Source organism: Mustelus asterias, unplaced genomic scaffold (genome assembly GCF_964213995.1).
Source record: "Mustelus asterias unplaced genomic scaffold, sMusAst1.hap1.1 HAP1_SCAFFOLD_2303, whole genome shotgun sequence".
In the NCBI taxonomy this organism is placed as follows: domain Eukaryota; kingdom Metazoa; phylum Chordata; class Chondrichthyes; order Carcharhiniformes; family Triakidae; genus Mustelus; species Mustelus asterias.
The window spans coordinates 6,611-30,610 of record NW_027592248.1 but is presented as its reverse complement, the minus strand read 5'-3'; the positions used below and the strand labels follow the sequence as shown (position 1 = coordinate 30,610).

Genomic DNA, 24,000 nt, shown 5'->3' with positions numbered 1-24,000 from the left:
CGGCTCTCTGACAGAGCATCCCACTCTATCCCCAGGTAATTACCCCGATATTCCCCCTAACCCAAACATGCTGGGACATTATAGGACAATTTAGCATGGCCAATTCACCAAAGCTGCACATCTTTGAGGAAACCCATGAGGGCACTGAAAAAATGTGCGAATTCCACACATGTGGAGATTGCTGCTTTCTTGCATCTTTGTAGAAACTTGATGTCTGTTTCGATATGCGCGATGTTGTTGGAACCGGCTTGGAAACTCCACACAGACAGTGAATCACGGACAGAATTGAAACCGGGTCACTGGCCCTGTGAGGCAACAGTGAAAGTGGTTGTAGATAAGATAATTTTATTTATTTGTCAGAGTAGACTTACATTCACACTGCAATGAAGTTACTGTCAAAATCTCCTCGTCGCCAAATTCCGGCGACTGGAATTCATTACCACAGGTAGTAGTTGATGCCAAAATATTGAATGTATTCAAGAGGCGGCGAGATATAGCACTTGAGGCGAAAGGGATCAAAGGTTATGGGTAAAAAGCAGGATTAGGCTCTTTAGTTGGACAATCAGCCATGATCGGAATGAACGGTGGAGTAGGCTTGAAGGACCAAATGGTCTCCTGCTGCTCCAGTCTTCTATGAATCCCCCAAACCGAGAATCATACCACGAGACCAACGATCCGGTGACATGCAAGGAGCTGAGCCAATCAATATATGTTCCTCTCAAAGCAGACTCGCTGTCTTTGCAGACCTTGATAGAGGAATAGATAATGAAGAAAACACAGCAGATTCATAGGGAAACATGATCCTCTGTCTTAAACCCTGAGTATTCAACCAAATGTTCAATGTCGGAATTGGAGTTTCTCTCAGCGACATTGATTCAAATCATATCAGTTCACAGAAAGTGTGGAAGAACACAACTAAGTGTGTTCAAATAGAGAGAAACAATGTACGAAACGTTCCGTCGATTAATGGTGAGAGTCGGTTTTGCACCCACCGGTGCAGAATACAATCGATAAACAGACCATCGCCAAAACCACTCGACATTTCGTCAACTTCTCAGAAACTTGCAAACCGTCTCCTTCCATTTGATTTTCTATCCATGAGGGGTTGGGGAGGAAGGTTCCCCCCACAATCGCTCCTGGATGTCCAGCCAGATGCAACATGTTTCAAATGTAGCTGCTGCAAACACAGGAAATTTCTATCCCATCAGGTCAGGGAATGTTAGGAATGGAGCGGTGTGAAACATTCCCAGACCATGTCCCACATGTTTCTCCTCAGCATGAAAACTCACCGCGGAAAGACTGAAACAGAGGCTCATTCAATCACATCATGATTCACATCACTCACACCTTAACCATGAGGCCACTGATGAAGTCAGGATGACTTCGAATATCTCCTAAAATGCCAACTGACTGGCAGAATGACATTACACACGGGACTGGCGAGTCACAACCATAGGCTGACTTGGCGAGTAGTGAAAATTGATATAACTGCTTCTGATCTTCACGAGAACTGGCAGTGAAATAGAACATTGTTCATTGACACCTCTGCTGCATTGTGAAAAAGTGGTTGATAAACAATTGCGTTGTGAAAAGATGGTTGATAAACTTTGGGATACATTGAAAAGTTGCTTTCATTGTGTTGGGCTCCAACGGGTGGCTCGTTGGTCTAGGGGTATGATTCTCGCTTTGGGCGTAGCGTTAAAATGCGAGAGGTCCCGGGTTCAAATCCCGGACGAACCCAGACAGGCGTTTTTTTAGAAGATAATTCCTTGCAATGAAGAGGGCGACAATGAGCGAAAGCCGAAGCAGTGCTGAGCTCCCGAGAACTCATTGCAGAGAAAATATCTCTGCAAAAGTCCGGAAGCAACCATACAGTCTGACAGAACTGGGAATCCCACGGTCTGATATTAATTTTTCCATATTTTACTTTCATTCCGGTGCTCCGAGTGAACCGTGAGTATTGGTGCATTTCAGCAATCCTGTTCAAGGCCAATTTACAACCAGGCGACAAACACATCAACAGAGGAAATAGGAGCAAAAGTAGACCATTCGGCCCCACAAGCCTGCCCCGCCATTCACTCAGATCATGGCTGATCTGTTTGTGTTTCGATTTCCACATTTCTATCTATCCCCGATAACCTTTGGTTCTGTTGCCAAACAAGAATCTATGTACCTCCGGCTTAAAAATATTCAATATCCCCGCCTCCACCGCCTTCTGAGGCAGAGTTGCAAAGTCGCTCAATGCTCCGAGAGAACAGAATTTGCCATCCGAAAAGAAGAAGCTCAGTTTTCTTTAAGTGCCTGTTGTTCTGGATTCACTCACAAGTAGAGACATCACTTCCACGTGCAACTTGTGAAGACCATTCAAGATCTGAGGTGCTTTGAGCAAGGTACCTCCCACTCGGAGTATCTCTGGTACAAAGACGCCCAGCCAGTCTGCGTAACCTTTCCTCTGATCAACCTCGTAAATCTTCTCTGCACTGTCGAACTATTCATGATATCAGACTGGTAATTCTCTTCTGGATCGTTTCCAACACATTCCCACCCTTCATTAAATATGGACACCAAAACTTCAGACAATATTCGAGATACTTCACTAATGACCTGTACAACTGAAGCATGACATTCTTTTCTCACACGCTGAAATTCTTGTAACAAATCAAATATTCCATTAACCTTTTTTATTCCTTGCTGAACATGCATACTAATTATTTGTGACTCGTGCACTCGAGCACCGAGATCCCTCTGCACCTTGGAAATCTGCAGCCGTTCTATATTTGAGTAATAATCTGATTTTGTTGTCTTCCTGCCAAAGTGAATAACTGCACATTATATTCCAGTTGCCAGGTTTCTGCCCATGTACAAAACCTGTCTGTAGCTATCTGCAAGCTCCTTACGCACTCTCCACAAATTACTTAACGACATATATTGTGTCTTCTTCAAGTTTTGCTGCCATGCTTTCATGATGTGGGCTGGGATAACTGAGCTTCTATATAAAAGCCAACTCCCAGACACAAAGGGCCGGATGATCTTTTCCTGTGCTGTAACTATTCTGTGTGTATGGGTGTGATAACCATTCTGTCGCACTTAGTGTGTGGTGCAGGATTTGAGTGTGGAATTCATTGTCTATCTGGCAATCTCTGTGGATGTATATGAGTGAATGATTCATTCTGTATAATCCTGTGTTTTGTTCATCCTGTGATTGGGGAATTACTAATTGTCTCCCAGTCTCTCAGACACTTTGTAGATCTGGAGTGATTCAATAAATAAGATACCTAAGTGAAATTGGGACCATTTTTTCGAATTCTTAAACTGCTCGACCCGATCCTCCACCCAACTATTTCATGTAACATTATCTGTTTGTATCTGAAATCCATTCTCCTTCCAACACTTATCCAGCTTTCCATTAAATGCAGCTGTGCTAATCGTCTCCAATCGTAGAATGCCGAAAGTACAGAAGGGAGGACATTTGGTGCATCGAGTGTGTACCGACTACAATCCCACCCAGGTCCTAGTTCAGTAACGCTCATTTACCCTGCTGATCCCGCTGACAATCGGGTCCATTTAGTATGGCCGATCAACCTAGCCCGCACATCTTTGGACTGTGGGAGGAAAGCCACACAGACATGGGGAGAGCGTGCAAACTGCACACAAACAGTGAACCGAGGCCGCAATTGAACGTAGGACCCTGGCGCTGTGAGGCAGGAGTGCTAACCACTGTGCCACTCAAAATTATTTCCAGTCTCTTCGCAAATTTCCCGTGTCATATCCTCCAGTACCTTTGGATGGTCAAACGAAATTTAAATCTGGTGATCGTTTCTTCTCGTGTTCTGCAGTGACATATTCACTGCAATGATTTCTCATGATCTCAAACCTGCTCCCGATTTAATAAACGATCGCTGGGCTTGTCCGGGTTTTAAACCCGGAAGCACTGGCATACTAATATTACCCTAACCAAATCATACCCCTCGACCAACGAGCCAAATGCCAATGCTCTGGACGATAGCAAATTGCAAATGCTGCCGACTCAATGATAATTTCATATTGATTTCTAAAGTGGATTTAATGATTAAATTACGAGGTCTATCCAATCACACCCCTTTATTAATTCTTCATATTGACCTATTCCTGGAACACCCTCACTTGATGTGAACGTCTTCCCTCTGTTGAGGTTCTGGGTTGCGGCCGGTAGATGTCAGCACACCCAGGAAGAGCGAAGCTCACAGACCAGAGAGGTATAAATAAACAAGAATTGTTCAGACTATCGGGAAGTTTTAACAATATTAATGTTGGACGTGGCTTTTTTATGTTAGTTATTTTGTAACAAGCAATTGTTATGGTTGTCTGTCTCTTGATTTGAGGATGACACCCAGTCAGGGCCGTGAATTACTGCCATGGGTCTTCAAATGAGTGAACAGGCCCATTCTCGGCCCATGGAGCTTTCTTCTCTGTTACTTTATTCTCTTCCGCCATTCTGCCTCATAAAAGCGTGCTGTAGATTGAGGGAAATGTTTTGGCCATTTTCAACGGTGATTAACAAACTCCTCCCAGTCACCAGCATGAATGCTGCCTCGCTTCAATCTGGAGGATGTCGGGGAAGCATTACTGATGGAATTTCTCTCACACTCTTCGGATTCGCTGATACGCTGGTCGCATGTACATCATTGTGCTAAAACCACCAACCATCAATGAGAGTGAGATACATTTTTATCTGCCCTTCTCTGGCCTCTTGTATCGAAATGAAATTTTTCAAAATCTTTCACTAATTTACAGCCCAGCATCAGACACCCCCCTCAGCCTTGTTATTGCAGGAGAAGAAGCATCCAGTTTCTCAATCCGTTACCAGGCCATTCTCTTTCTACATAATTATTCTACTTTTTTTTATGGGCTGTTGGTGTCGCCTGCTGGACCAGCATTTGTTGCCTTTCCCTCATTGTCCATCAACTGAGAGTGGCTTGTTCGGCCATTTCAGAGGGCAGGTAAGAGTCACCCTCATTGCTCTGGGTCTGCAGTCACATGGAGGGCAGACTTCTTTATCTAAAGTGCACTGGTGAACCAGATGAGGTTTTACAACAATCGGCGACAGTTTCAAGGCCGCTATCACTGATACGAGCTTTCAATTCCAGATTGATTTAATCAATGAATTAAATTTCACCAGTGGTGGGATTTACTCCGTCTTCCCAATGATTAGTGCACGCCTCTGGATTACCAGCCCAGTGATATAACCTTTCATCCCTGTAAACAGAAACAGTTCATTCAGCTCATTATTAAACCTCTTCCTGAGGATGTGAGAATTCCCTCCACAGAATTTGATTAAACCATTTGCTGCAAAGCCTGTTGCTCCATTCGGGAGCATCAATGATTTATTAAGATCTCAAAGGTAAGATTGATTTCTTGGGAGGAGAATAAAATAATGAGATTAGAAAATTGAGTGAAGAAAACAACAAGGAAGTGCATTCTCAGATAGCGCCCGGCAATGTTTGCAAGAAAATGCAGAGCTTTCAGCTGAAGAAGGACATTTCGTTTTTTTCCGGAACTTCGACCAGATTTCTGCATAAAACGACCGCGACAGGGCTCGAACCTGCAATTTTCTGATAGCATCATCACGACGATTGCCGAAGTCAGACGCCTTATCCATTAGGCCACGCGGTCAACAGATGCAATGTTGCACAGAATGTCAGTACCATGTGAATACCTACCGTGGTTATATTTATTGTCAGTCCTATTTTTGGATGCTTCGCTGATTCCCAGATGCCACAAATTGAAGGGGAATCCCCAGCGTTTGTAACCGGCAGAAAACTGAATTTCATTACTAACATTCTTGGATGCCTGTCTGTGTGGAGTTTGCACGTTCTCCCCGTGTGCGTGGGTTTCCTTCGGGTGTTCCGGTTTACTCCCATCCCCAACGATGTGCAGATTAGGTGGATTGGCCAGGCTGAATTGACCCTTCTTGTCGGGGGGATTAGTAGGGTAATTACTTGTGGTTGCAGGGAGGGATTCTCCGTCGGAGAGTCGGCGCAGAATGTCTGGGCCGAGTGGCCTCCTTCCGCGCTGTTGGGATCCGATGCCTCCTATACATCCTGTCTTAAATCTTCACTGCCTGTCCCTGAATCCTTCTGCTCGCAGCTCATCCAGCAACTTGGCCTGTGTTCAATGTGTTATGCTCTTTTACACGTCTCTTACATCACCACTCAATCCCGTCAGCTGCAAAGAGAGAAAATCCGAATTATCCAGCCAAACCTTTTCGCTAAAATCCATCATCGCTGGATCCAAAGCAGTAAATCTCCTAAGGACCCTCACACACTTTCTAAAGTGTGGTTACCGGGTCTGGGGGCAATCCTAAAACAGCTGTAGTTAAGCAGAGCTTTATAAAGATTGAGCATAACTTCCCATTTTTTATACTCAATGCCTCCATTTATGAAGTAAGAAGTCTCACAACACCAGGCTAAAGTCCACCAGATTTATTTGGTGGCTTACTTCTTACTGTGTTTACCCCAGTCCAAAGACGGCATTTCCACATCATGGCTTCCATTTCCGAAGCCAAGCATCCAATCCGCCTTCCTGACAACTCTCAAATTCGCCTCTCTCCTTCAAGATCTCTCTGAACCTCTGGTCACTCTGAGCCTGCACACTGCTCAGAACTGGGCCATTCAGTTTCTATTGCCTCTCCCCATCCCTTCTGTCAAAATGCAGCACTGTCCCTGAGTGTGGGATTCATAATGTGTCTCTGTTACAATATCAGTGAGAATCTCCAAGAGAATCTTTCTGGATAAAGCCGGAATTTACAAGGATTTCAGCCACTGAGACATTGTCTGGCCGTCTGTGTATCATCGCCCTCACTCACTCTGTCCATGTCTATCCCTCCACCCCCACTCGTTAACTGTATATGAAAGGGGGATCTTGTTGGTTAATGACTGAGTGCAAACCATCTGTATCTTCATCTGAACAAATAGAATTCAGCTTGTGAACAAGATCATAATTTCAACCAGTTCTGGGTTAAACCAGGCACAACTCTGATTGGCTGCAGCCCCCCGAATCTGGGGAACAGACACTGTGAGCATCGCCAGCCTCAGAGGCTTTAATAGTTACTGAGCTGGGAAACTCCAATTATTCTCCCCGAATCCACAGCACAGAGCGAGAGGAGAGGAAAGCCTGTCCTCGGAGCTGTCAATCTGAGACACAGTTTGACCTGTCAATGTGCAGAGGTGAACACTGTGTCAGCGAGAGTGTGCTAAAGGGGCGGCTGGGTTAGACTAATGTTACTGTGTTTGTGTGTCCGCTCTCAGCGGCTGATTTCCCAGTCCTTCTTGTGTCAAATCACAAGATTCTCCTGTCATTGGATCGCGCTGCTCAGACCTGAAGAGAGAATTTAAGGGAAAGTTTGGGTCGATTTTAAGGTTTCAGTCGACAAAAGCGCGATCAATGCAGCAAAGAAACGGGTTGAAGTGGGAATTGCTGCCTTGAATTCAGATGGAATTTTCACGACAGGAAACGTTCGGATTTCAGTAACAGAAATAAGTCAGTCTGAGAATCTAGATAGTCTAATTTTAATTGCAGTGGGAGAGTTTGTGAAGAGAGAGAAACACAGCTGGAGGATCCGGGAGCTGACAACAGCTTGTCTCTGCACCATCCGCTCTCTTCCTTTCAGTTGCTCTGTGCCGCCACCACTGGTTTCATTTCGGACCCAGTTCTGACTCTCACGCACATTTTCCACACACACTCGGATATCATTTTCTGCCAGAAATACATCTGATGCGTAAACATGGCAACAGCTGCTTTCTCAATGAGCTGCCCAGCTCGGTTGGATCTGTCAGAAATTATTGGGAGATTTTAAAGCAACATCGATTTGGTTGCAGAATTCTCCAATATCTGAATATATTCCATCACTTTTTCGCTTGTGTTTGGAGTCCTGGGTTGGGTGACCACTTAATCCATAGACATTTTGAAATTAATTCTAACATGAAATTTCCTGATGTCTTATGATTGTCTATAATCCTCTTTTACTAACGTTCCAATATGATTATTCTTCCTTATGTTCCACATGTTCGTTCCATTCCCAAACTGTTTTAAGCAGGAATAACGAACGCCCAGTAATGTCCAGCTTGTAGCATGTTTTGAATGAACATGATATTTCATCATCTAAGCAGCATTTTGAAATTCTCATTCATTCAATGTATTCTGATGAAGTGTATTTCTTATGTCCTGTGTGTCATGACACAAGAATCTTTCTCTGAAATAAGTCCTTGTTTTGTCCTTGTGCTGCTCTTTTTCTTTCTTCTCAAGTCATGATTTTTCTCATGGAAGTTATAGCACAGAAGCCATTCGGCTTATATATTGTCGATGCCAGCACAGTTCCCGGTCTTTATAGAAAGAGCCCACAGTAAATTAGAATTCAATATCATGGGCTGCCCTGGAGAAGCCAATTAAACATTTCCAATCTCGCTCATTGCGCACAGAGTTTGAACCTTCGCGAGGAAACGATGGTTTTGAGTCCAACGCCTTAACCACTCGGCCAACGCAGCTGCTTAGCTCTCAAAATGATGTAATCACCTCAGCGATGTTCATGTTAACTTCATCAAGCACCAGGATTGTGCAGTGAGCAGTGTGTGAGCTGACATGTGTTCCTCTATTTTTATTTGGTGTCCTTATGTTTGACTGAGAATTCATTTGTTCAATTATTCTTCTATTTCAACATTGTGTTCAGGATAAAGAAATTGAAACCGAATTCTCGGTCCGAAAGAAATAAAATTAGAACGGGAAGCGTATTTATCGGCAATTGCCGCGTTCGAATTTTATTTTGTCCACAAAATAAAGTCATAACTACATTACCAATGCGATGGCCGGGAATCGAACCCGGGTCAACTGCTTGGAAGGCAGCTATGCTCACCACTATACCACCATCGCTCGCTATGTTTGAGCGATGGTTATTTACATTTGTTATAATTACGGAAGTGCCTTAGTTGCCGATTTCCTCAGACACCAGGTGGTCCTGACGCACATTTTGTAAACTGAAATTGTTCACACTTGTTTTTTGGACAGTTTAAGCCTACTTTTTAACATTGTACCTGCCTGGGAACTCATTGAATAGTTTTGAGGCCTGTTCTTTCAGTTTAAAAAGTCTCCAATCAAAGCAAATTTAGATTCCAAGTCGAACGCCTGAACCAGCCTTCAATCGGAGCTGTTTATTGGCCAGTCGATGCAACGACCTCAGGAACATTCACATTGACTTCATCGGGATTATTGAGATCACAGTCATGGAGGTCAACTGTGTTCGGTTCCCGTTACTTTATATCTTTGCCTCTGACTGAGAACTCATTCATTAACACAGAGACTTCTTCCTCTGTTTCAATATTTTTTTCTGCAGAGAGAATTTGAAGCGGAATTTTCCGTCTGAATAAATAATATTTAAACGGGACGTCCTTTTTGTTTCATTTCCGGCAAATGCTGCGTTTGAACTGTTTTTGACCACATGATTTGAAACGCAAGAGGCCGTAGATAAGGACCTAAATAAATGACCAGTGCTATGGCCGGGAACCGAATCCGGGCTAACTGCTTGGAAAGCAGCCATGCTCACCACTACAATACCATCGCTTGCTCTGTTAAATAGGTTGTTATTTTCATGAGTTATAATTAAGGAATTACTTTCGTTGCTCACGAAGGTGTGTCTATAACACAATTTGTAAACTGATCTTGGCTGTCGCGTTTTTCTGCACAGTTTAATGCCCCTTTTCACTGTTGTTTCTGACTGAGAACTCATTGAATAGCTTTGAGGCCTATTCTTTCATTGCAACAAAGTTTACACAGGAAGCAAATCAAATAAATATTTCCATTAATGACTCATGAATAATGAGAATCTTGAGTGAATTTCATTTCAGGTGTCCTGTTCTGACCTGCGATAGCTCATTAAATAAGTCACCAATGTGATGACCAGGAACCTTGATCGAATGCTCACACAGTCACCACCATCGCCCACTTGACTCTTGGAGCTGCTGCTGCCCGCAGAGGTGGCCAAGCAAGAGGCACAGATGTTGACAAACTGCACCCGCTCCAAGTAGATTAACAAAATTACTGAACAAAAAAAGGAACTATGACAGTCTCTCTGAAAGCATTGCACCAACACCTCTTAAAGAATCAATTTGCTGTAACTAATTCAATATGAACCTATTCAATGTCAGCCCTTTTCCTTGCCAGTCCTCAAACAGGCATTGACTGGTTAGAAGTTTTAATCTTATCCGAGAACAGTTGGGGAAATTCTCAAAGAAGTGAAACTGTCGCCCTGAACTTCATAGAATCCCGACAGTCCAGAAGGAGGCCATTCGGCTCATTGAGCCGGCGCCATCAGCAATCCCATGCAGGCCCGTAACCCCACATATTTAACATGCTCGTGACAGTGAGGGGCAAATGAACATGACCATTCCACCTAACCCGGCACTAATTTTCATGGCGGAACGTCCGATTCTGGAAAGACAAAATCCGCAACTGTTGCCTCAAATGAAGCTGGAGTCTGTTTTGGAGCTTCTGAAACCACATGTTCTCATGGTGGCAAACTCCTGCCCAAAGCTGGTGTCCTGATTTGAATCGATTGCCAGCTCGAGTTTCTCATTTGGATGAGGAATATGGAATGGTGCTGGATTATTCACCCCAAATACCTGCAGAACTCGGTCGAAACTTCACGTTTGTTCGCAAAATCGCCCTCAATCAGTGGGTCAATACGAAGACGGAGAAAATGCACCTACGACGAAGATGGGATTCGAACCTACGCGTGCAAAGCACAATGGATTAGCAGTCCATCGCCTTAACCACTCGGCCACCTCGTCATGCGCATGTGTTCCCCCAACCAGCTCTTGTGCTCTTAACACCCGCAACAAGAGGACATTTCTCCCGCAGGACAATGTTGTGTTCCTGCTCTCTCGTTCATCTCGGTTCGTTGTAACTCTTCCATTCGATGTAAATCCATAGAAAGTAAAGAGGGAGACAGTTAATTTCTCAGGTCCCTCCAGGTCAGAAGGTTGCGTGTTTAATTCACGTCAGGCTCCTGGAGGATTTCTGCAGTTGGTCTTTGGATTCTGCATCCGGGGAAAGTTGATTGTTTGCAAATGTTCGCGAAACGATACATTTCAAAATTATGATTAAATGATATTTTAGGGACACCTCCGGTTTCCACGAGCAGGTCATATTTTTGCTGTTTGTAAATTTAAAGCAACGTCCACGGTCCGAGATGATTCAGCGGACATCTCAGGATCGAGCTGACTTCTGGTGATTTAACCGGAGGATTCACATCTCAGGCGGGGAGCAAGGCTCAGAAGGAGGGGCCTGTATCAATAATCTCAACCGAGACGGGAAATGATCGGGAGCAGTTGGCTGAATCTGCTGCACAGCCAACTGAACTAAACCTGGGACAAATGCGCTGTGCCACCCACGGTAACTCCAATCAACATGACAAAGCAAATTTGCTGCCGAGGAAATCCAGATTGGCTCTTGGACAGCAGCCGAATATGCCTTTTTGATACGCAAGAAAACATGATAGCAAAGGGTGGTTTCGATCCATCCACCTCTGGGTTACCGGCCGCTTCCGCTGCGACACTCTGCTCCGAAACAGAATCGCTTCCTGCCTATGACTGTTGCGCGGCAGTCCGACAACTATTGATTTAAAACAACAACCTCCGTGGTGGGAAGCACATCCTGGCTGGAGAATAACACATCACATCACCTCGAGTGTAACATATAGAGAAAGACACACAGAAAAACAGTAAGAGACTATCAGGATACACACACAATGACAGACTGAAAAGTGCCGAGCAAACCAGCAAGATACTGAGATGGAAAACATGATTATTTATGAAAAGCTGTTTTCTGTTACACAAAGCTAGGCCCTGTTTTGAAATCTATTTCCTGCTGTTTAACTGTGTTCTGTGCTGTGTAACTGTTCTCTCTGTTGTGGAACTGTGACTCTGTCGTTGACAGATCTTCACTGCGGTTTTGTCAAATTCTTCCCTGTTGTGTAAATGTGTTCCCTGTTGTGCAAATGTGTTCCCTGTTGTGTAAATGTGTTCCCGGTTGTGTAAATATGATCCATCTTGTGCAGAAGTTTTCTCGGTTCTGTAACATGTTGTGTGACATGTTCTCTGTTGTTCTGTGATGTTGTCTCTGGAAAACAATCGACGGAAATTTCAAGGCCGCCATTTCTGAAGCTTGCATTCAATTCCAGCTTTATTTGGGCCGAAAGGCCAACTCCTGTTTCAGTTTTCTGTTCATGTTTCTATGTACTAAATCCGTGAATTTGAATTTTGCAAGCTGCCGTGGTGAGATTTACTCCGTGTCCCCAAATATTAGTCCGGACCTCTGGATTGCCAGCCCAGTCACATAACCTTTCATCCCTGTGAACAAAAACAGTTCATTCAGCTCATTATTAAACCTCTTCCTGAGGACATTAGAATTCCATCCACAGAATTCCCATTGGCCGATTGATAACAAAGCATTTTGTTCGAGTTGGGAACATCAATAATTTATCCACATCAAACAGATATTGTGGAACTGTTCGGATCAAAAATTCTAAGATAAGTGAGAATTAAATGGACAAAGTTACAAGGGAAGTAATTCTGAGAAAGCTCCCTGCAATTTCTGAAAGAAATAGTGGATTTCAGTTAACAGGCTCAGTTTTGAGGAGGTTCCACCAGATTTCTGTACAAAGTGACTGGGTTGGAAACTGTAATCTTCAGATAGCATCACAAAAGGCACCGTTAGGCTCCGGTTACGCGCCTGAAAGTGAGTGACTTTTGTGGAGTATGTGGAATATTTCTTGTACCAGTCCTGTTCAGCCACCCCCCACCCCGCCACCCACTCTTCCCACCCCCCAACTCTTTTTCCGTTACGTCGATGACTGTATCGGTGCTGCTTCCTGCTCTCATCTGCGTCTGGAAAAAATAGCGATTTTGCTTCCATTTTCTACCCTCGCATTTTCGCATGGTCCAAATCCGACACTTCCCTACCCTTCCTTGACCTGTCTGCCTCCAATTCTAGATAGACTGACCACCAGTAACTAAAGCCCCACCGACTCACACGCCGAGTACAGATCCTCATACCCCGCTCCCTGTAAGGACGCCATCCCCATTCTCCTAGTTTGTTCACCTCAGTCGGAACTGTTCCCCTGATGCCTCTTTCCAAATCGGCGCTCCTGACATGGACTCCAACTTCCTGAAACCAAGGTGCCTCCACCCCGAACCTCGGTGTTTGGTTAGGCGCTCAACCGTGCCCTATTCATCTCCCGCACCTCTGACCTCACCCCTTTCTCCTCGCAGAGGAGATCGGCTCCCAAAATACAGAAGTCAAACAGACATTGTTATCGTCTTCTTTTCCATCTGTTCACTCAATATTTCGTCGATATCTTCACAAAATCCAATAGGAATGGCAATCAGTTTTCCAGTCAGTGATCAGCCCTCTGGAGGTGATTAAAGAAAATGAACAGTTTCATCCACTCTCGAAACCCTGGGGGCTTGAACCTGCGCGGTGAACCACATTAGATTTTAAATCAAACGCCTGAACAACTCGGTCATCGCAACTATAACCAACATCTAACTAACCAGTTTATGAACAGCTGATTTCTTCAAAGTTTACCTTTGATTGTCTCGCCAGACAATGACGAGGAATCTAACACACTATCCGTTGCGCCACAGAGCCACACCTGGTGCACTTATTCCCCATCCCCATATGGGAATTTCTGACGTATCGAACAGACAGTTCAAAAGTTCAGCAATTGGACAATGACTATATTTCAAAAATCCTTTATTATCAGTGAAATGATTTGGGACGCCCTTTGGTTCTGAAAAGAGCTACAGAAATTCCAGTCGAACTCTGAAAGGACACAGACAGCTTAGTGGAATGGGAGGACATGTGGCGGATGAAGAATTAAGTGATTCATTTTGGTGGGAAGAACGCAAAGAGACAATACAAAATAAAGGATATAATTCCAAAAGGGGAAACAGGAACAGCGGGAAATATATGGACCTGTGTACAAATCATTGAAGGTGGCAGGGCAGTTTGTAACAGCCGTATATTATCCCCGGATTTAAAAACAACATCAGGATTTTGATACAAATTTTCTGCAAAGAAAATCCAGATGTACTATTCGATCGCACATTAGATATTCCAAGCATTGCCTGTCGCCTGAGGTATGGTAACCCTTGGGCTAAATCGCCACCAGTAAGCTCTCCCTTTTGAGGGGGAAAGCAGCCTCTGGTCATTTGCAACTACGGCGACTTGACCTTTATATCTGTGTCATATTCTTTGATTTTATTTGATTTGATTTATTCTTGTCACATGCATTAGTACACAGTGAGAAGTATTGTTTCTTACATGCTACGCAGACAAAGCATACCATACATAGCGAAGGAAAGGAGAGAGCGCACAATGTAGAGTTACAGTCACAGCAACATGTAGAGAAAGATCAAATTAATACGAGATAGGTCCAATCAAAATTCTGATGGTAACAAGGAAGACGCTGTTCTTTACTTGGTTCGTGCCTGCCGTCAGATTTTTGTATCCAGTTCTGGACAGAAGCCGGTGGAAGATAATCTGTCCACGGTGTGTGGCTGCTTCAACTGGCTGCTTTTCCAAGGCAATGCGGCGTGTCAATGGATGGCAGACTGGTTTGCGTGATGAACTGGCTTTGTTTACGACACTTTGTCGATTTTTTGCGGTCCTGGACAGAGCAGGAGCCGCACCAAGCTGTGATGCAACCAGAAGGAATGCTTTTTCTGGTGCATCTGTCTGTATTCAGACTGTGTTTTGCATTAACTGCTGCTCAATGAAGATTGGGATCTTTCTGATTCGATGAGTTAAACTGTGCGTGGAGAAGTGACTTGCTCTGACTGTCAGCTTCCGGAACTGAAACATGTTTTCTCAATTAATTCTGTCTCTGTCAACTTTTGGTACTGCAACTGAGTTTCTGTATCCCCTCATTTTGACTCACCGATTTATTTTGTTTATTCATTCCTGGGATGTGGGTGTCGCTGGCTGGGCCCGCATTATTGCCCATCCTAAATTTCCCGTGAACTGAGCGGCTTGATAGGTCACCTCAGAGGGCAGCTTAGAGTCACCAAAGTTGCTGTGTGTCGGGGGCCCCATTTAGGTCCAAACCAGTTAAAATATTCATTCCTTAAAGGACATTAGTGAAGCAGTTGTCTTCCTTTTGACAATCGATCCATGGTCGTCAGACTTTTAATCCCAGATGTTCTTAATTGATGAAATTTCACCATTTGCCTTGGTGGTGGTGGTGGTCTGTGTGTGTGTGTGTGTGTGTGTGTGTGTGTGTGTGTGTGTGTGTGTGTGTGTGTGCGTGAGAGAGAGAGATTCTCACATAATCAGTCCGTTTGTGAGTGTGGATTAACCTTTTATATTCCCTCACAAACACTGTGATCCCCTTGCTTTTGTGAATTCCCAAGAAGCATTTGTACTACTGAGACCCTGGTGGTCGGGTGGAGGGTGGGGTGAGGGTTGAAGGCAATGCCGCAGGGTGCTGAGTGTGGAAGCAGCCGATTTTAAAGCTTGTGAGTTGGAAAGTGAAGAGTGAACTTGTCTGTGTGAAGATCACAGAAAAGGTATGTCTGGACCTGCGCCCTCGAGACAAGTTTTGGGTTGTCAGTAAATGAACTCCTGTAATGAAGGGACAAAATCAGAAAGAGGAAATGCTGGAAATATTCAGCAGCTCCGAAAGCAGCTGTGGAGAGATATTCCTGTCGCCAGGATATAACTCTCCTATTGGATACTTCACGTTGCTCAGATCTGACACTCTCAACACCTTCGTGTAAGGAACAGGGAGGGCGGGAATTGGGTCTTTGTTGATTTGAGCAAACAGCGCAATCCAGCAATGAGAAGCTCCTCAGCCCCCGGCGGCTTGGGAAAGGATGGGACTCAGATACAGGACTCTGGTTGGGGTTCAAAAATGGAAAAATACATCGAGTTATAAATGTAATGACAATAAAGGTGGAATTCAGATCGACTTGTGCAGAAATGTTACACTTCCCCAATGTAGTCAGGATGGTCGAGCGGTCGAAGGCGCTGCGTTCAGGTCGCAGTCTCTTCTGGAGGCGTGCGTTCAAATCCCACTCCTGACAGTGATTTTTCGTTCGCGAAGCAGCATCCAAACCCAAGAAATTTCTCACCTGGCAGCACAAGGGCAGCTGATGCTGAGAAACAACGACCACCTGTGAGTTCCACTCCGAGACACATTCTGACTTGGAAATGTCTCACCGTTCCCCTGGCTGGCTCACAATCTTGGAACTCCCTCCCGAACAGGAGTGTATGTGCACATATCCCACTTGGACTGCAGCGGCACCAGAATGAATTCATCGCCAATTACTCAAAGATTATTAATTTGGACAATAAATGCTTCTCGCGCCAGCGGCACACATATCCCGTATGAATAAAGTACTTTTTAAAAAATCACCTCGTGCCACAGAAGGAGCACATCTGCCTTCAGAGCAGAAAACTGTGTGTGAATCACATCCTGAACACGGCTACTTTTATACCAGGTGTGTGTCTGAAAACAGTAAGTGGAATCAAGCTCACGATAAACCGCTCAATGTTTAGTGGAAGTGTTTCACTGAGTGATTTGTGTGATTCCCTCTGATGTGCTTTCTTTTGTGAATTCCTAAGGATCACCTCCCCTGAGACCCTGGTGGGCGGGTGTCGGGGAAAGGCGGATTTGAAAGCTTTACAGGGAAATCGGTGCAGTCTCGATGGGCCACTGTGGGATTCAGTTATTTTTCTTTCATGAATCTATCCGAGATCCCATAGCATCTGTGGAGAGAGAACCGGTCATTCCCGTGAAAGGTCTGCATCTGAAATGTGAACTATCTCTATTTTCATAGGTACGTTACAGATCTGATAATATCTCTTTTTTCACTAAAACCACAAGATCTGGAATGTATTTCCAGCATTCTGTTCTACCCACGAAGAGCGGTATCAGGCTCTGTGGCTTAGTTGGTTAACGCACCGATTTAGTAAACCAGAAGATTCTGGATTCAGATCCTCGGATTCCTTTCTAGTTAACTTTGCAACTGCGTAAGTCGCAATATCCATTTCTTGCTTGTCAATGTTGTCTTTCCCTTCACAGTGGATAATCTACAACGATTAAAAAAAACATAGTTCGAGAGTCTCCAAAAGAATCTTGACTATTTATTGACGTGATCCACGTACTTTCATCAACTTGCAGTAAAAAAACATTTAATTTGCAATAAATCCAATTCTCCAAGTTCGACAAACATAGCGTTCCATTGTTTTCTCAGGGAATTTCGAACAGAGTCAAATCGCCTTAGAATCACACCATCCCGATAGTGGTGAAGGAGACCATTCTGCCCATCGAGTCTGTCCCGACTCTCCGACAGAGAATCGCACACAGGACCTATTCCCGCAGAGCCACGCATCCACCCCGCTAATCTACCGATACAAACACCTTGGTGACCAAGGGGCAATCTAGCATGGCCAAATCCACCCAACCTGCTCATCTCTGGACTGTGGGAGGAAACCGGAGCACCTGGTTTCCTGAGATAACTTGCCTGGATGAATGCAGTTTGAACAGCACTGCAAAAACTTGGCACCATCCAGGACAAAGCATCCCACTTCATTCGCTTCCCATGCATAAAGCTTCACTCCCTCCACTCCCGACACAAAATGGCAGCAGTTTGCGCCATCTACAAGATGCACTGCAGCAACACAGCAAGGCTCCTTTGCCAGCACCTTCCAAACCCACGACCACGACAGCCTAGAAGGACAAGCGCAGCAGACACATCAGAATAACAGCACCAGGTTGCAGGGCACTGATATTTATTTATTGAATGTAGTTATTTATAAGTTGTTGTTGTTGCACGTGTGTGTTGTTTAATCTTCGTGATCTTCAAAAGAAGCGAAATATCTAATTGAAAAAGATGCTACTATTTCTAACGCAACCAGCGAACGCCATGTCAAACTTTAAGAAAGCCCCCGGGGTTTGCGATTTATTTTTGAGTCAGTGGTTTCCCTGGGAGCCAATAAACAGAAGCAGCATGGAGAGATGGCAGAGCAGGAAATGTCGGTGCCGAAGCTGAATCACATCAACGGAGCAGCAACCTGCTTTCTACTAATCGGACCCCAAGTCCGATTCTGGTGGGACTGAAACCCACAACCTTTGAATGGCTGACTTGCCATTATTTCGATGTCTAACGCGCTACCCAAAGCGCCACAGAGCCACATGCTGGAAGTTTGCTTTACTTGTCCATATATGGATTTTTGACAATGTGGAAAGTTCAACAATCTCGTAGTTAAAAAGTCAAGGACTGTGAAGAGGGACTTTATTGATTGCAAGTCATGTTGCTACATCTTATGTCTGTTAAAACAGCTGTGGGAATACAGACCATTTTGTCCTTTGTACATGAAATCTGTCCATCACAGAATGATCCTCCCTCTTTCTCTTCCTTATTCTCGTGGACAGCTCGGAGTGTAATCTCACAGGCTTGATAGTCGGGGGCACATCCTACTCTATCTGCCACAGCGCTGATCAGAATCTGTTCCCTGTTCCAGTTAAACACCTGCACAGAACACAACGCAAAGCTGGAAGCTGGAAACCAGAATCAAAAACCGAAAATGCTGGATATGCTCAGCAGGTGATGGATGAATGGAGATTCCTGTAAAAGAGACCTTGGGGTACAGGTTCATAGCTCCTTGAAAGTGGAGTCACAGGTGGACAGAGTGGTGAAGAAGGCATTCAGCATGCTTGGTTTCATTGGTCAGAACATTGAATTCAGGAGTTGGGACGTCTTGTTGAAGTTGTACAAGACATTGGTAAGGCCACACTTGGAATACTCTATACAGTTCTGGTCACCCTATTATACAAAGGATATTATTAAACTAGAAAGAGTGCAAAAAAGATTTACTAGGATGCTATCAGGACTTGATGGTTTGAGTGAGAAGGAGAGGCAGGATAGACTGACACTTTTGTCTCTGGACTGTCAAAGGCTGAGGGGTGATCTTATAGAGGTCTATCAAATAATGAGGGGCAAAGATCAGCTAGATAGTCAATATATTTTCCCAAAGGTAGGGGAATCTAAAACTAGAGGGCATCGCTGTAAGGTGAGAGGGGGAGATACAAAAGGGTCCAGAGGGGCAATTTCCTTCACACAGAGGGTGGTGAGTGTCTGGAACAAGCTGCCAGATGCAGTAGTAGAGGCGGGTACAAATTTGTCTTTTAAAAAGCATTTAGAGAGTTACATGGGTCAGATGGGTATAGCGGGATATGGGCCAAATGCGGGCAATTGGGACTAGCTTTGGCGTTTTGAAAAAAAGGCGGCATGGACAAGTTGTCCGAGGGCCTGTTTTCATGCTGTAAACCTCTATGACTATATGACAAGCCGCTGAAGCACAGCACAGTTGCACAGTTTAAAGTTTCCTTTCATCCACAATAGATATTCCATTCTAGTAGTTTGAACAATTCAAATTGAAAATGTGCATTGTTATTCTCGTCGCCACAGCCTGAAAACAACTCCAGGCATTGATCTCTCCCTTGGATTTTAAATTTGTAAATCCATTCTCTATCTTTTAAAGCTACTATTGAAACTGTATCCATCACCCGCTCATTTCCTTGTGAATGAGCAGGAGAATTGAAGATATAATTGGATAATTTTCCTTTGACTACATTTGTACAGAAGCATCAAGGTCAAGGAGGGAACCACACACAGCACTTCATGAAATTCACCCACTAAAAGGTGACAGTGTTTAATCAAGGGATGGTTCTATTTGTTCATTTATTATTAATGGAGAATATAAAGTTGGAACAGTGTGCAATCTGGGCATTGTAACTGAGCAAAGTGAAACACAATGCGGACTGGGCAGGATAAGCCGAGCATGGGCAATGGACAGAGTGGAGGTGCGACGTTGGCTGGCTTGTGAGACGGCGCAGGGAGATGTTGCAAGGTGAAGGTACATCGGAAAATGGGAGTGTTAAATGTTGAATGATGAATGTGCAAGTAGAATGTGCAATGTAGACTGCAGGGTGGATATTCAATGGGTTCTGTGATGGGTGAATAGACTGTGGAATCTTGGCATGGTAAAGGTGCAATGGGGATTAGGACGGGTAAAGGTGTATCCTTTATTTTATAACACCTCTCCTCGATCTTCGGACCAAAATGCATCACTTCACACTTCCTTACATTAATTAAATTGTATCTGTCACGTGTCTGCCCATTCCACCAGACTGCCGATATCTTCTTGCAGATTATCAATATCCTCCTCACTAAAAATCATAATATTTTCAAATTTTGCACCACTGACAAATTTTGAGATCGAAACCTAAGCACCCAGATATCGGTCAGTAATATATATCAAGAAAAGCAAATTTCTCTCTATATAATATCCCCAATCAGAAATAGGTAAAACTTTCTGAAAAATATGCTTTAATAGGTTTGTACTAATAATTAAACTGTTGCTGAATGAAATTCTAACTAAGCTAATGATTCAAGTGCCATTTGACTCCAAATAAAATGCCAACCGGCACTAATACATTCAATTATAAGCAGAGCCTTGCTCATTTATCAGGATTTAAATGACGAATACAGAGGGAAGCAGCGTACTGGTAGATTTCAAAATGAAATGGCCAAAAGATTTAGTATTTCTAAATTCCTCAGTCCCAGGTTCAATATGATGTGAACAATTCTTGTCTGCTGTGTCCCTCTCTGATGTCTGAACTTCAGCCTACCAGAGTGTGCTGACATCCACTGGCCGCAATACAGAACTGCAGTGGAGCGGAAAAATGCATCTTAACTGTCGCTGTTGCAGAGACAGATCAAACAGGAGTTAATGATTGGATATCGGCATTACATTCCATAGAGAAATCAATATTAATGTACTTTTAAATGCAGTCAGTATAACTTCGAATTTGCTATTACCTGGAGCAGTTGAGTCGACGAGCACAGATGTACGAAAGGAAAATCTCGGTAATGAGACGATGGAGAATGAATTTCAGAGATAAGCAGATGATGTTGCGTTGAAGATTTTTAGTAGAGGATAGTGTGGAATCATGTACTAATTAGAACAAAAGGCCCTGTTTCAATTATGTACCTTCCAGATAGAATGTGTACAGATTTGCAAAGTCTCTAAGAGAGATTCAAAATGAACATCACACACATATGTCGCACCAGAGACAGAGCGATACAGAATGAGTCCAACACGCATACACCTCGAATCTTAGAAGGGACAGCACAGAGAGGGAGACCATTCGGCCCTTTGTCTCTATGCTGGTCTGTACAAGAACAACCCAGCTCATCCCTTTCCCGTCCTTGTCTCATAACCATGGAAATCCTTTCACTTCAGGTGCTGATTCCATTCCCCCTTGACTGCCCTGATTTGATGCTGCCTCTGCCACCCTCTCAGGCAGTGCATCCCAGGTCCTAAATACTCTGCACATTAAAAGCCATCCTTCTCTCCTCAGGGAATGGGAGCAATATTTCTTCATCTACTCTTCTTAGACTGCACCCACAAGCCCACCACCTCTACCAGGGTAGAGGCAGAGAGATTCTTTCCACTTAGAAAGGAAACAAGAACTTGAGGACACAGCCTCAAAATAAGCGGGAGTCAGTTTAGGACAGAGTTGAGGAGGAACTTCTCCTCTCGGAGGGTAGTGAATCTCTGGAATTCTCTGCCCATTGAAGCAGTGGAGGCTACCTCGTTAAATATGTTTAAGTCACAGGTAGATAGATTTCTGATCAATAAGGGAATTAACGGTTTTGGGGAGCGAGCGGGTAAGTGGAACTAAACCACTATCAGATCAGTCATGATCTTATTGAATGGCGGGGCAGGCTCGAGGGGCTAGATGGCCTACTCCTGCTCCAATTTCTTATGTTCTTACCATCTCGAAGGACAGCGGCAACAGATACATGGGAACACCAGCACTGGAAGCTCCCGCTCAAGCCACTCACCATCCTGACTTGGAAATACATAGTAAGAAGTTTAACAACACCAGGTTAAAGTCCAACAAGTTTATTTGGTAGCAAAAGCCACACAAGCTTTCGGAGCTCTTAGCCCCTTCTTCAGGTGAGTGGGAATTCTGTTCACAAACAGAGCTTATAAAGACACAGACTCAATTTACATGAATAATGGTTGGAATGCGAATACTTACAACTAATCAAGTCTTTAAGAAACGAAACAATGTGAGTGGAGAGAGCATCAAGACAGGCTAAAAAGATGTGTATTGTACTTACAACTAATCAAGTCTTTAAGAAACGAAACAATGTGAGTGGAGAGAGCATCAAGACAGGCTAAAAAGATGTGTATTGTCTGGAGACAATACGCATCTTTTTAGCCTGTCTTGATGCTCTCTCCACTCACATTGTTTCGTTTCTTAAAGACTTGATGAGTTGTAAGTATTCGCATTCCAACCATTATTCATGTAAATTGAGTCTGTGTCTTTATAAGCTCTGTTTGTGAACAGAATTCCCACTCACCTGAAGAAGGGGCTAAGAGCTCCGAAAGCTTGTGTGGCTTTTGCTATCAAATAAACCTGTTGGACTTTAACCTGGTGTTGTTAAACTTCTTACTGTGTTTACCCCAGTCCAACGCCGGCATCTCCACATCTTGGAAATACATCGCAGCTCTTTCGCTGTCAGAGTGGCAAAATCCTGAAAGACTATGGCGAACAGCACTGTGGCTGTACCGATTCCTCACGGACTGCAGCCGTTCAAGAAAGCAGCAAACCATCACCTTCCGAATGTCAGTTGGGGATTGGCAATGAATGCTGGCCCCTTCAGTGATGCCCACCTCTCGAAATGAATAAAACAAATAAACACTCGCAACTACAACCGGAGACAGATAGATACAGAACAAATCTCACTCACGTGCATGTTTGGATACAATCTGAATCCCCCAATCACATTCACTAACAGAGGGTAAAATGCAGTCGAAATTGGGCGATCGTTATCCAGTTGCAGTTTAACCAGAGTTTTCTACAAGAATAGAGAACATCTTAACACAACGTGCAACATTTTAACCCAATATGGAACATTATGAGACCAGTTAATCATCTTTCTGCCGAACAGAAAACATCTTCACGGAGAATATTTTCACACAACACGGAACACGTTTTCAGAGCAGGGCATATATGCACAGAACATTTTTAAAAAGTGCACAACATGGATCATATTTATACAACCGGAAAGATATTGAAAGCATCAGGGAAACATTTTACACAACAGCAGAAAGCACCTCTCAACAACAGAGAGCAGAGGTACACAGCAGGAAATATATTTACAAATATGTACTTGCAACAGAAAATTCCTTTAAAAATAGAGATCGATTTTCCAATTCCGTGCTTTGCCGGTTTCCCATCACCTTTGCCTGTCGTTACGTGTCCAGACAATCTCTCTTACTGCTATTGTGTGTTTTTCTCTGTTTTATTCTCGGTTTGATGCAGTGGCTGAGCGTCCTGACACTGGAACGTGCATTAAATGATACAGGAGCGAAAATCTGCCTGACTATATTGATAGGCAGCAGCAATGGCCTTTGCCGGAGCAGAGTGGCGCAGCGGAAGCGTGCTGGGCCCATAACCCAGAGGTCGATGGATCGAAACCATCCTCTGCTATTCCTATTATCACTGACAATGAAACGACTTGTGGCTTTTCCGTGGAGTCGGCAGACAGGTATTTACAGCGGCTACTCTTTTCTCCAAACAACCTCAATCTGCAGTGAATCAATTTTATATGCAAGAAAGCATACGAACGGGGAACATCTTAACACAACATGCAACAATTTACTGACAGAAACATCTTCACGGAGAATCTTCTCAAACAACATGGAACACATTTGCAGAGCAGGGGCCATATTAACAGAATAGGAAAAAAAAACATTTACACAGCCGGAAACACAACAGCGGAGCATCTTACACAACAGCAGAAATCATCTCTCAACAACAATTGAGACAGTTACATGGGTAAGATCGGTCTGGAGGGTATGGGGCAAACACGGGCGATTGGGAATCGC

At 44.0% G+C, this 24,000-nt stretch overlaps 6 non-coding genes across 6 annotated transcripts; 3 read left to right on the top strand and 3 right to left on the bottom strand.

Annotated features, from left to right (window-relative positions):
- The first annotated feature begins 1,655 nt into the window (after positions 1 to 1,655).
- Positions 1,656 to 1,740, top strand: trnap-ugg (transfer RNA proline (anticodon UGG)). Its single transcript is given in 2 exon segments — positions 1,656 to 1,691; positions 1,705 to 1,740. It is a non-coding gene; the product is annotated as a tRNA-Pro (tRNA).
- Positions 1,741 to 5,560: 3,820 nt separating this feature from the next.
- trnar-ucg (transfer RNA arginine (anticodon UCG)) lies at positions 5,561 to 5,652 on the bottom strand. The gene is given in 2 exon segments: positions 5,561 to 5,596; positions 5,616 to 5,652. It is a non-coding gene; the product is annotated as a tRNA-Arg (tRNA).
- A 3,180-nt stretch (positions 5,653 to 8,832) lies between these two features.
- Positions 8,833 to 8,904, bottom strand: trnag-ucc (transfer RNA glycine (anticodon UCC)). Its single transcript has one exon. It is a non-coding gene; the product is annotated as a tRNA-Gly (tRNA).
- A 1,831-nt stretch (positions 8,905 to 10,735) lies between these two features.
- trnas-gcu (transfer RNA serine (anticodon GCU)) lies at positions 10,736 to 10,817 on the bottom strand. Its single transcript has one exon. It is a non-coding gene; the product is annotated as a tRNA-Ser (tRNA).
- Positions 10,818 to 16,029: 5,212 nt separating this feature from the next.
- trnal-cag (transfer RNA leucine (anticodon CAG)) lies at positions 16,030 to 16,112 on the top strand. The gene has a single exon. It is a non-coding gene; the product is annotated as a tRNA-Leu (tRNA).
- Positions 16,113 to 23,530: 7,418 nt separating this feature from the next.
- Positions 23,531 to 23,602, top strand: trnam-cau (transfer RNA methionine (anticodon CAU)). Its single transcript has one exon. It is a non-coding gene; the product is annotated as a tRNA-Met (tRNA).
- Positions 23,603 to 24,000: the final 398 nt, after the last annotated feature.